Here is a 13477-nt window from a genome sequence, read left to right on the forward strand (position 1 = left end):
ATTTTAGATCTAGGAGCTAGTAATATAGACTACATAATGGCCAAGGCCTGCACCATACATAGAGATGAGTATTTTGGAAGCGTGTCACAGGTAGAGTTCGCTAGCTCCTTGGTGTCCATAATCTGGCTGGTGAGATTTGGAGGCTCAGAAGACAGAATGCCATGCCTGGAAGGCCTTGCAAAGACTTGCTGTGATTGGCTGTTCTGAGACCTTCTATCTTTCCACTTTGACTGCCTTGAGAGAGAGGCTCTCCTTGTTTTATCCTATCTTCAGATTATGCTGACTCTCTCCGTCTCACCTTTGGGCAAAGCTGGGTCTCATTTCCGGGCCTCATTTCATGGCTTGCAAGTAAATAAGAGATTTATTGGTGGAATGATGCATAGTTCGTACATTCAAATGAAACGCTAAACAATCTGCCAAATGACAGGACCCAGGTGCCCCGAGGAATCTCAGTCAGAAGTACCTTGAAAACCTTCCCCCAATGATGCCACTCCTAGATGTCTCAGAAACAACTGATTTGGCAACTCAACTCAAGTGGCATATGGACAGAAATTGTGATTGGTCTAGCTTGGGCCAGGTGGTTCCAACTACCCAACTTTCTTGGTCCCTACTGCTCACTGACTAGATGTGGGAAGGGAAGATTAGGTCTTTTTCCAGAAGAAAGAGAAGGCAAGGCAGAGGGATTAAACAGACCAACCCAATAGCCACAGATTTCTTTTCTTTCTTTTTTTCGGAGAAGCAAAAAAAGCATTGGTGGTTAGCAAAGCCAAATGAAAAAGAAGACAGAGATGTTCTTTTTTGTTCTTGATTAACCTCACCAAAGCTACGTTGTGTCTATGCCAACTCAGGGAGGCAGTGTGACTAGAGGGACTTGGGAAAGATGAGACAACTTGAAAAAAATACCAAACTCCAGAGCTATTGTGTGGCAAGAAGGCATGGTCTGCATGGTGTGCCAGGGCCTGCAGCAATCCCTGCCCTTGTTCTAAGTCCAGGCTCATTATTCGGAGTGATTACTGAAAGTGTAAGTCAGACATGCAGGGATATAAGATTGCATGTTGAAACCACAAGAGGTTCAGATTTGCAAAATAATTGAAAGAGATAAGATAAGCAGAGCCCTGCAGCCCCACGTGATTGCTGTAACTCTTGATTTCTCAAATTAAATGTATTGTTTCCAGTTAATTGTGACAGTTGCCTTTCCCCTCTCTTTTATATATTTGAGGCTTCCAAAAATAACCTCAATAAGCAACACTGCCACATATATTAAGTATCCAGGGTAACAGAAGAACAAAACAATGGGCTGTGGTGATGTCTTTCTGGAGTGTGACTGAAAGTTTGTAGCAGGACTGGCTGGGCGCAGTGGCTCATGCCTGTATTCCTAGCACTTTGGGAGGCCGAGACGAGGTGGGTGGATCATCTGAGGTCAGGAATTCAAGACCAGCCTGACCAACATGGTGACACCCTGTCTGTATTAAAAATATAAAATTAGCTGGGCATGGTGGCGCATGCCTGTAATCCCAGCTACTCGGGAGGCTGAGGCAGGAGAATTGCTTGAACCTGGGAAGTGGAGGTTGTAGTGAGCTGAGATCGTGCCACTGCACTCCATCCTGGGCAACAAATAGGAAAACTCCATCTCCAAAAAAGAAAAAAGAAATCTGTAGCAGAACTGAAGCCACAGCAGAGACTCTAAGCCTCTTCTTCTGCATGTTTGGCAAGGAGGGACAAATGGACAGGGTAGAAAGGAGGGAAGGTGAAAAATCAAACAAACTTGTCGGCTGCTGATCCTGAAGCTAGAAGCTGGAAGAAGGGAGGGGATGGCCGTTGCATTGTAGGCTGAAGCACAGAATAAGGAACCAATCTGCCTTTCTTACCAGTGAAGGCCCAGCAGGAAACAGAATTCATCTCAGTTCAAAGAAAGAGGCTGTAGCGGAGGGACTACCTACCAATTGAACAAGGAAGAGTGGGGAACAGACTCAAAGAGAAGTGGCAGTGGGGAGCTGTCACCTCCCTATAGCTAAAGGGTTGTGGGGGAGGAAATGGAGTCGTGGGAGCTCAGGAGAGATGGCGCCATGGAACAGGGACTTCCTCATGGAATTGCTGGTGTGTGGGGCAGGCTTGCTGCTACCATTTATGGAACCCAGGCAGACTGTGTAGGTAAACATTTAGCAGCCAGCTCCCTGGGGGAAAAATAGCCCTAATTTGTAGTGTTTGCTGATTTCTTTGGTGTAAATACCCACAGCATGCAGATCCGAGCTACCAACCTGATGTCACCAAACTGGGAACTGAGAAGAAATGGATACAATCAGCTCCGGAGAGCCACTGTGAGCTGGTTCCAGCAACCTCTGGATGGGGCAAGAGGGCAAGTGGAGACCCACACGCTGTACATCTAAATATTTAAAAGTTATGCAAGAAGATAACACATTGTGTGTCTTCTTTCTTCCTACCTCGATAACTGTGTTAGTCCATAAGTGTTGCTACAGAGGAACACCTGAGGCTGGGTAATTTACAAAGGAAAGAGGTTTATTTGGCTTATGGTTCTGAGTCTCTCTCCGGTCACTGCCCTCCGGCTGAAGGGAGCTTCCATGTCCAAGATCAGGCCATCCTCCCCCTACCAGGGGGTTGTGAGGTACAAAGGCCATTCCGCCTTGCTTCAAGTTGGGACAATTTCCGAGATGCCTCAGCTGAGGTCTTTGCTGTCACTGCGCACACAAAGGCTGTACCCAAGAAGTGTGGTGCCAGCATCTGCATCTGGTTAGGGGCTTAAGAAGCTTCCAGTCGTGGTGGAGGGCAAAGAGCCACACATCACATGGTGAGAGACAGGGTAAGAGGGAGAAGCAGAGGTGCCGGGCTCTTTCAAACAACCAGCTCAGGCGAACTAATAGAGTGAGAACTCCTTCATTACTGCAAGGACAGCACCAAGCCATTCCTGAGGGATCCACCCCCATGACCCTAACACCTCCCACCAAGCCCCACCTTGAACTTTGGGATCATATTTCAACATGAGATTTGGAGGGAACAGACATCCAAACTATAGCATCAGCCTTAGTGGATACCATGGTGCATCACCCACATCCCTTGTGTTAGTCAGTGTTCTCCAGAGAAACAGAACAAATAAGGGGTGTGTGTGTGTTTGTGTGTGTGTGTGTGTGTGTGTGTGTGTGTAGAGAGAGAGTGAGAGATTCACTGTTTTTTGTTGTTTTTTTTTTTTGTTTGTTTGTATTTGAGACGGAGTCTAGCTCTGTCGCCCAGGCTGGAGTGCAGTGGCGCAATCTTGGCTCACTGCAACCTCCAACTCCCAGGTTCAGGCTATTCTCCTGCCTCAGCCTCCTGAGTAGCTGGGATTACAGGCGCCCGCCACCATGCCCAGCTTATTTTTGTATTTTTAGTAGAGACAGGTTTTCACTGTGTTGGCCAGGCTGGTCTCAAGCTCCTAACCTCATGATCTGCCTGCCTCTGCCTCCCAAAATGCTGGGATTACAGGCATGAGCCACCGTGCTCAGCCCATATTCAATATTTTCAGAGACAATCAAATGGTATTAGTTCTTAACAACTTTCCTGGTAATTTTGCCCATGACGTGAGATGTGAGTTTATTGAAAACACTACATCTTCACGAGAAAATTGTGTAAGTCATTCTAGGAACAGATAAAGGTTTCCATATAAGTGAATTTTCAGTTAACTTCAGTGGGTTCTGTCCAACACATCTACTTTCCTATTCATATGCTAAAAGAATAGTAAAAAAGCTGAAGAGTTAAATTCCTACCCATTTCCACTTTGGAGCAATTTCTTACAGTACTGCTATGAACACTTTTGAAGTGCCCATGGTGGACATAGACAACCATTTCTGGTGGGTACATACTAAGACAGGATTTGCTGGGTCACTAGGTACACATACACATATATCCATATATCCCTTGGAATGACAGAAAATGAGGAAAGCAACGCCTTTACAGGGCAAAGGACAGGTTGTTATTAGTAGCTTCCTAAGCCTTATTGGACTCTTGAAAGAGACACGTGGCCACCTGAAGGCAGGATTTAGATTTAGGCGTATGCAGAAAAGAGAAGTCTTTTTTATTTTTAAATCATAAAGCAACTTGACCAAAAAGACAGTTTCTATAATCTCAGAACTGAGCTTTGCCTGGAACAACATAAACCTCTTTCTGCTTCACTGTACATCACAACATCCAGATTCCCTGGAAGCAGTTGCCACTAAATTACTTCCTCTGCTTGGAAAGCTTAGATCTGGGTGGCTGGCTCCCAGTGTTTCTTTCTTTGTCTGACTTAGCATTAGGCTTTGTTCTGGACAGCAGAGACTATTTTTCATAATTTGTTCCTCTCCAGAGCTTTTTGGGTCAAAGATCATAAGCTGGGAGTTGGCAACACACAGTAGTAGAAAACCATCTCCATTAGGATTTCCAGGGTGCGATGGAGAAACTATGCTTCCTGTTGGGTTGTATTGTTGTGCTTGATTCTATTTTAACAACCAAGGGTACATTAGACGGGATAAACTGTTCACTGAATATCTCTGGAGGCACTGGCATTGTTTTCCATCTGAATATTTTTCCTTCTGTATATCATTCAAGCGGCCCTAAAAGACATCAAGCAGCTGCTTAAGAGAGTATAGGCCACCAATTTTTAATAATTCTGGAAAACAAGTAGAGTAAGCATTTTTATTCTCATTCCACCAGTGGGGAAACTTGAAACTTAGAGAAATTATGTAATTTTCCCCAGATCATACAAATAATTCATAGCAGAAATTGTATTAAAAGTAACACCACCTCTCTCTGTCCACCAAATCACTGTGAAATGCCCCAAAACAGAATTTAAGCATGCTAGGTCCAGGTTATCTCATCAAGCATGGCCATTTGGCCAGAATCAACATATTCATTTTTCAATATTTATTAAGTTTTAATGATGTGCAGAGACCCATTTTAATAGTTGGCCAATATGGGGCCAAACCCTCAGATTTATTATGTTCATAGACACAGTGATATTCCATTTCTTCCACTGATCAGTTTTCTTAGCTTCAGTGGATGGTAGTTATCTTTCTAGGTGTGGTAGAGTCTAATCTTATAAATCAGCAACACTTCCCTCAAAATTGTTTAAGAAAAATATTCTATTGCTGTGGGAATATTTTAAAAAAGAAAGAAAAACAAAATGTCTTTTAGAAAAATATTCCTTGAAAGTCCTTTAGGAAAATTATCTTTAGAGTCTTTCAGAAACATGCCACTTTGGCGAGTAACATATTTAATAAGTACTGCTTGGCCAGTTATTTCTCCAGCCATTTCTGTTCCTTTTGTTGAGTACCGGTTAAAGCTCGTGTAGGGCCCTCTTTTATGAAATGTATACTAGAATCATGTTATAGTTGGTAAGATGCTCATACCATGGGAGAAAAGACAGAACCAAGCTGGTTAAGGGAAGAGCCATCCACACCTGCCATCTCAGATGGGGGGCAGAGCCACCCAAGTAATTTACACTGTTATTGTCCTCTTATATGAGCTAAGTGTCCATGTGATATAACTTCACTGTGTTCAACCTCCCCCCTGAAACTTAGGCCACTGTTGTTTTTTCTCTTTTCACTATTCTAGTGTGAGGTCTTAGTGAACACTCTTTGGCTGTAAGTACAAGAAGCCAACTCAAACTAATATAGATTAAAAGGAGGAATTATAAAGATATGGAGTCAGCTGGCCAAACTGGAAGATCAACATGATATACATTTGTTGATTTTCTTTCCAGCATACCCTTCCCTTACCAATAGTTCTAGGTTTCTTTTTGGAAATCTGTGTGCATCTGGGGATGCTGACTCTAGATCTAACCCTAGGGATGAAACATATGACCTAGATCCATCCAGTCATCATAATCCATCCCATCCCCCACCCCCACTGGCCATAGTGATTGATGCAGAGACAGGCATATGACCTACGTCAGTCCAATCAGGGCGACTCATGGAACTTCAGTGGGAATTCTGTATCTCTTTCCTCCTAGATAATAGAAAGCTAGCATACATCTCTGAGGGCTTGTGACAACCATCTTGACCTTAGCATAATGAAGAGATGCAAAAACATCAGGTCCTTGGGGATATCTTTGATCCACTTGATCAAGTTTCACCTGAAATGAGATTCCTCTGTCTCTTTAGTCATATAAGCCAGCGGTCCTCAATCTTTCTGGCACCAGGAACTGGTTTCATGGAAGACAATTTCTTTCACTGAATGGGGCTTGGGGCATAGTTTCAGGATGAAACTGTTTCACCTCTGATCATCAGGCATTAGATTCTTATAAGGAGCGTGCAACCTAGATCCCCTGCAGGCACAGTTCACAGTAGGTTTCATGCTCCTATGAGAAGCCAATGCTGCTGCTGATCTGACAGAGGCAGAGCTCAGGTGGTAAGGCTCACTCACCCTTGCTCACCTCCTGCTGTGCAGCCTGGTTCCTAACAGGCCAGGGACTGGTACCAATCCATGGCCCAGGGGTGGCGGACCCCTGACATAAACCAAAAAAGTATTTTTCTTTCTCTCTTCCTGTTCTCCTTCTCTCCTTATTTCTCTCTCTCTTTCTCTTCATCTCTCTCTCCCCTTCTCTTCTGCCCCTCTTCTTGCCTCTCTCTTCTTTGTCCCCTCCTCTCCTTTCCCCTCTCCTTTTACTTTTAAGACCATGTTCCCTGACCATATAGCCAAACATAGTTCCCTCAAATGACTGAAAGTTCCTAAATTCACCTCAATTTAAGTGAACATCACATTGAATTAGAATGTGTTGCACCAGTCTGACATTTCTAGGAGCAAGAATTTGATTGGTCCAATCCACAGTATCCTGGAGGGAAAAGTAAGAGAGTGAAGAGATTTGAGAGGCAGAAGGAAATACAAACTCCATTGCCAATCCACCACAGCAGTTACATAGTGGGAAGCAGGATAGATCTCAGATTAAACTGGATCCTGATTAACCAGGTGAGTCAAGAATCCTCAGATCAAAATGAACTGAAGGTGATAGAATTTTTTTTAGGTTGTTTTTTTGAATGTTGCAGATACATTCTCTCATTACTTGGTTTTTCTTCAACAAAAATGGGAAGAAAGAATGTGCTTTTGAAGAAACGTATGCAGTGCAAGATTTCACCAAGTAAACCAAAGGCAATTCCTAGAAGCCTTTCGAAAAGAAAATGCTAAAATTCCTATGACCACAAGAGATGAAAGATGGATGGCAGGAAGCAGGCGGTGAACGAAGTAAAGAACAGTGCTTGTGTTTTCCGACTTCTGTTCAGACGGGTTGCAAAAAATGATTACCCGTTGATTTAGGAAAGTTTGGTTTTTAAAATTAGAATTCTTTCACAGTTAAAGCACTGTGAATTTCTTTAAATCTGGCACACACAAAAACACTTCTGGTTCAAGACCCTGTATTATGATTATCCTGTTGCGGTGGCAGACACTGTTCAGGAATGTTCTGTGCTTAGCTGAGCTCATTCTTCTATTTCAGAAATGTTTCAGATTCTTATTCATTTCAATTTCCTTGGGGACAGGAGAGCTTTGAACTTCAGAAAATTTTACTTGGTCTTGTTTCAAAAAATCATTGTTAATGAGCAAATTTTTTCCGTAGATCCTAAAGACTGCATTTTGAAAGATATTTAACAATTTTGTGGTAGTCAGGATTCTTTCAAGTTGACAGAAACCCAATCTAAACTAGCTTAAGTACAAAAAGGAACTTACACATCTGAGAAATCTAAGCTTCATATTATTCATAGATTTTCAGAGGGGACTTATATTTTAAGTCATAAATAGACACTAACAAACATCAAGTTTTCATGTGTTCTAATACATGTTAACGGCAGCACTATTCACAATAGCTAGAAGGTGGAAACAGCCATAGATACATCAACAGATGAATGGATAAATGAATTGTGGTATATCCATAAAATGGAATATTATCTGGGCCGGGAGCGATGGTTCACGCTTATAATCCCAGCACCTTGGGAGGCCGAGGCGACGGATTAACTGAGGTCAGGAGTTCAAGACCAGCCTGGCCAACATGGCAAAACGCCATCTCTACTAAAAATACAAAAATTAGCTGGGTGTGGTAGCACATGCCTATAATCCCAGCTACTTGGAAGGCTGAGGCACGAGAATCACTTGAACCCGGAATGCAGAGGTTGCAGTGAGCTGAGATTGCATCACAGCACTCCAGGGCTGGGTGACAGAGCAAGACTCTGTCTCAAGAAAAAAAAAAAAAAAAAAAGGCCAGGCGCAGTGGCTTATGCCTGTAATCCCAGCACTCTGGGAGGCTGAGGCGAGTGGATCATCTGAGGTCAGGAGTTTGAGACCAGCCTGGCCAACATGGTGAAACCCGTCTCTACTAAAAATACAAAAATTAGCCAGGCGTGATGGTGGGTGCCTGTAATCCCAGCTACTCGGGAGGCTGAGGCAGGAGAATTGCTTGAACCTGGGAGGCGGAGGTTGCAGTCAGCTGAGATCGAGCCACTGCACTCCAGCCTGGGAGATAGAACAAGACTCTATCTCTAAAAAAAAAAAAAGGAATATTATTCAGCCATAAGAATAAATGAAGTACTGATACATGTTATAGCATGGATGAACCTTGAAAACATACCAAGTGAAATAAGCTAGACACAAAAGGACAAATATTGAATGATTCCATTTATATGAAATATCCAGAACAGGCAAAGTCATAGAGACAGAAAACAGATGTGTAAAGGCTGTGAGGAGGGGATGGGGATAACTGGAACACTTGGCATGGGGTTTCCTTTTGAGATGATGAAAATGTTTTGGAATTAGGTAGAAATGGTGCTTATACAACATTGTGAAAGTGTTACATGGAACTGAATTATTCACTTTAAAAATGGTTAATTTCATGTAAATCTCACCTTGACAAAAATGAAAAGGAAAGGAAAGCTTTTTTTTTTTTTTTTTTTTTTTTTTGAGACAGAGTCTTGCTCTGCTGCACAGGCTGGAGTGTGGTGGAACAATCTCGGCTCACTGCAAACTCCATCTTCCAGGTTCAAGTGATTCTCCTGCCTCAGCCTCCCAAATAGCTGGGATTACAGGCGTGTGCCACCATGCCCAGCTAATTTTTTGTATCTTTTGTAGAGACAGAGTTTCACCATGTTGGCCAGGCTGGTCTCGAACTCCTTAAATTGACCTCAAGTGATCCAAAAGTGCTGAGATTACAGGCATAAGCCACCGTGTCCAACCACACATAGATTTTTTAATAGTTAAAAAATACTACGATCATACTGTGATCATAATGATACATAATTATACCAGTGTTCTAATAATTAGTTTATTTCTTTACTTTTAATTTTGAAATAACATTTCAGACTTCCATTAAGGTTGCAAGGATGGTCTAAAATACTTCCATATGCCCTTCATCCATAATCCCCAGCTGTTAAAATTTCACCACATCTCCTTCTTTCCTTCCTTCTCTTTTTTCTTTCTCTTTCTCTTTCTTTTCTTTTTTTTTCTTTCCTTCCTTCCTTTCTTTCTCTCTCTCTTTTTCTCTTTCTCTTTCTTTCTTTGTCTCTCTCTCTGTCTCTGTCTCTTTCTTTCTCTCCATCTCTCTTTCTCTCTGTCTCTTTATCTCTGTCTCTTTTTCTCTGTGTCTCTTTCCTTCTTTCTCTGTCTCTTTCTTCTTTCTTTCTTTCTTTGTCTCTCTGTCTCTTTCTTCCTCTCTCTCTTTCTCTCTCTTTCTCTGTCTCTTTCTCTCTGTGTGTCTCTTTCCTTCTTTCTGTCTCTCTTCTTCTTTCTTTTTTTCTCTCTCTTTCTCTTTCTCTCCATATATATATATATATATATATATATATACACACACACCTATCTAGTATGTGTGTATGTTTATATACATATTCATATTATTATTTTATTTTTGAGGAGGCTGCACCTCTGGTATTCTTTAATTCTTTGAATAATGGTGGAAATTGAGAGGGAGGGGCATGCAAAATATAAATCATGCTATGGTCTTAATGTGTCACCTCCAAAATTCAGGTGTTACCAATGTGATGGTATTAAAGGTGGGGCTTTCAGAGGTAATTAGGCAATGGGAGTTCCTTCCTCATGAACAGTGTTAAGGCCCTTACAGAAGGGGCTTCACAGAGTGCTCGGCTAGCTTGCCCTTCAGCCTTCTGCCATGTGAGGACGCAATAGGAAGATTCTCACCAGACCAAATGCCAAGCCTTGATCTTGGACTTCCCAGCTTCCAGAATTGTGAGAAATAAATTTCTGTTCTTTATAAATTATCCAGTCTCAGGCATTCTTTTTTAGCAGCATGAATGGAGTAAGAAATTATAACAAGCCACTGCCTTGTCAAGTGAACCCTAAATGTGTGGTTTGGGGGAAGAGCAGCAGAATGGGGGAAGGGTGAGAAGATGGGATGAAAGAGGAAGTTCTCAAACCACCTTGCCAGTGATGGGTTGTTGCTAAGATGAGAGCTGTGGCCACCAGCACGGGAAACAGAGGACACGATTGCTCTCGTCCAGCTCCCTGAATACACTGGCCAGCTAATCAACCCACCAACCCCTTCAGCCCACATTTCTGGTGCTTCTTTGTGCTGCGTTTGCTGTGCTCTGGTTCTGAAGATGACGCTACCAGTAATTCTCCCCAGCTGGGAGTGCAGGTGTCACCGATAAGACCAGTGGGGCCCAGCAGTCCTCCCACACTGGGAACATCAGGTGTTTCCTCTTTGTTTTGGGGCTGTGGTTGCCACACAAAGTCTGGTGTTGGATGAAGTTGGTTTTAAGACTTGAGAGTTGGCTCCTTATGAGTCATCTCATTTCTCATCCTTCCATGTGCAGGAGCCTTTCTAACCTATAGGAAATACTTTTCCACCATTGCAACATGTTCTGTGGAGCTCTCGATCATTGTGTGGAAATATATTCCAGCTTCATTCATACCAGTGCTGTTTATGCAATTGATTCTATAAAGGTGCACATACTTTCAGCTGTTTTAAGGCAAGATTATGTTTACAGGTGCTTTACTCATCTATCTACAGAATCCACTGAAGAGTTATTTTTAAAACAACACGATTGTGTATGGAATAAAATGAAGAGCTTAACAATATTAATTCATCATGAGACTAGCCATCACAGCTTTCATGCTTGTAAATGTGCATTGATGACTTGAGTTTAAACCACTTCTACCAGTGACAACTCAGCCATGTCCTGATCACAGGCAAATCACACAGAGATTTGTGTTTACCAAGCATTGGAAAGGTGTAACTTTCTTTAGTTTTGCTCCCTTAGAAGCAGACCCTGAGATAGGAATCTGAGTGACAGTAGTCTGTTTACAACGAGATTCCAGGAAGCACCAATAAAGGAGTAGGGGAGTGTGTCAGGGAAGAGAAGAAAGGCAACAAAGATGTGTTTGTTGATAGGCAGGTTACCACTGTGGGCAACTAGGGCTTAATCCTGCTAGGATGTTCTTGCAGAGAGCACAGAACAACCACTTTGAAGTGATCACACCTGAGGGCTAAGGAAGCTGGGCTACTGATGTAACATTATTTGAGGGCTGCTCAGGAGCTTGTCTGACTGCCAGTAGAGTGAAGCAGAATCTGGTGTAGCCAAGAAGTCTTCAGCCAAAGAGATGTGAGACGTTGGTTGCTGAAATTTAGGTGAGCCTACACCGTGGTAGAAATGCTCAGGGGAATATGTTTGTGTCTGCTACATAGGAGGTAGGCTGGGTTTATAGTTTTACCATTTTGCTGCTTGAGAAACAAGTTTAGAAACATTTAGTGACTTTCCCAAGGCCACGTGCAAGTTCTTTTATTTAAAGTCCAACTCAAACTGGCACAAGCAAAAGAGAACACATTGGCACATGTAACTAAAAAGCTCAGGGATAGGTTGTCTTAGTCTGTTTTGTGTTGCTATAACAGAATGCCTGAAGCCAGGTAATTTAGACACAATAGAAGATTATTTGACTTAAGTTTTGGAGGCTGGAAAGTCCGAAGGTATGGTGATGGCATCTGGTGAGGGCCACATCCATGGTGGAAGGCTGAAGGGCAAGAGAGGGTGAGAATGAGACAGAGAGAAATCAGGTTGAATTTATCCTTTTATCAGGAGCCCACTCCCATGAAAACTAACCCACTCACACAATAATGACATTAGTCCATTCGTGAGGGTGGAGCCCTCATAACGCAATTACCTCTTAAAAAGTTCACCTCCAGAGGCCGAGGCAAGAGAATTGCTTGAACCTGGGAGGCGGAGGTTGCAGTGAGCTGAGATCATGCCATTGCACTCCAGCCTGGGCAACAGAGCGAGACTCTGTTTCAAAAACAAAAACAAAAACCTCACCTCCCAATACCATTGCGTTGGCAATTAAATTTCTTTCTTTCTTTCCTTTTTTTTTTTGAGACAGCGTTTTGCTCTTGTTGCCCAGACTGGAGTGCAATGGTGCAGTCTTGGCTCACTGCAACCTCTGCCTCCCGGGTTCAAGCAATTCTCCTGCCTCAGCCTCCCAAGTAGCTGGGATTACAGGCACCTGCCACCATGCCCAGCTAATTTTTATATTGTTAGTAGAGGCGGGGTTTCACCATTTTGGCCAGGCTGATCGCAAACTCCTGACCTCAGGTGATCCACCCACCTCGGCCTCCCAAAGTGCTGGGATTACAGGTGTGAGCCACTGTACCCAGCCGGCAATTAAATTTCAACATGATGCTTGAAGGGGGCATTCAAATCATAGCATAGTTCTTCAAGTTAGGTGAGATTCAGGAATTCAAACCATGATATTAGCACCATAGTCTAATCACTCTCTTCTGAATACTTTTATATATTAAATCAACAAATATCTACTTCCCAAAAACCAAACCAAAGAAGTAGTTGACAGGACACTTTATAAAAATAACTCGTTAGCCGGGCGTGGTGGCTCATGCCTGTAATCCCAGCACTTTGGGGGGCTGAGGCTGGTGGATCACCTGAGGTCAAGAGTTTGAGACCAGCCTGGCCAACATGATGAAATCCTGTCTTTACTAAGGATACAAAATTAGTTGGGTGTGGTGGCAGATGCCTGTAATCCCAGCTACTCGGGAGGCTGAGGCAGAAGAATCACTTGAACCCGGGAGATGGAGGTTGCAGTGGGCTGAGATCGTGCCACTGCACTCCAGCCTGGTGACAGAGTGAGACTCCGTCTCAATAATAATAATAATAAATATGTAAATATAACTATTTATTCCTGTAATCCCAGCTCTTTGGGAGGCCAAGGTGGGACAATTGCTTGAAGCCAGAAGTTCGAGACAATATAAAAAGACCCTGTCTCTACAAAAAAATACAAAGAATTAGCCAGGCATAGTAGTGCATACCTTGCTAGCTTGCTGCTCAGGAGTCTGAGGCAGGAGGATCTCTTGAGGCCAGCAGTTTGAGGTAGCAGTGAGCTATGACTGTGCCACTGCATTCCAGCCTGGACAACAGAGTGAGACCCTGTCTGTAAAAAAAATCAAACTCAACGGAGAAAGTGAGTTGTCTGTGGACAAATTATAAATTAATTTAAAATAATTAAA

The 13477-nt window shown here is 42.9% G+C and overlaps 1 protein-coding gene across 1 annotated transcript in view; it reads left to right on the top strand.

Annotated features, from left to right (window-relative positions):
* The window catches only part of ESF1 (ESF1 nucleolar pre-rRNA processing protein homolog), a 90800-nt gene extending 88429 nt beyond the window's left edge, over positions 1–2371 (top strand). Inside the window, exon 16 of the mRNA XM_058432836.1 lies at positions 2237–2371. The gene's annotated coding sequence lies outside the window, so the exon portion shown is untranslated. The remainder of the gene's footprint in view (positions 1–2236) is intronic.
* Positions 2372–13477: the final 11106 nt, after the last annotated feature.

Source organism: Hylobates moloch, unplaced genomic scaffold, assembly GCF_009828535.3.
Source record: "Hylobates moloch isolate HMO894 unplaced genomic scaffold, HMol_V3 SCAFFOLD_21, whole genome shotgun sequence".
NCBI lineage: Eukaryota > Metazoa > Chordata > Mammalia > Primates > Hylobatidae > Hylobates > Hylobates moloch.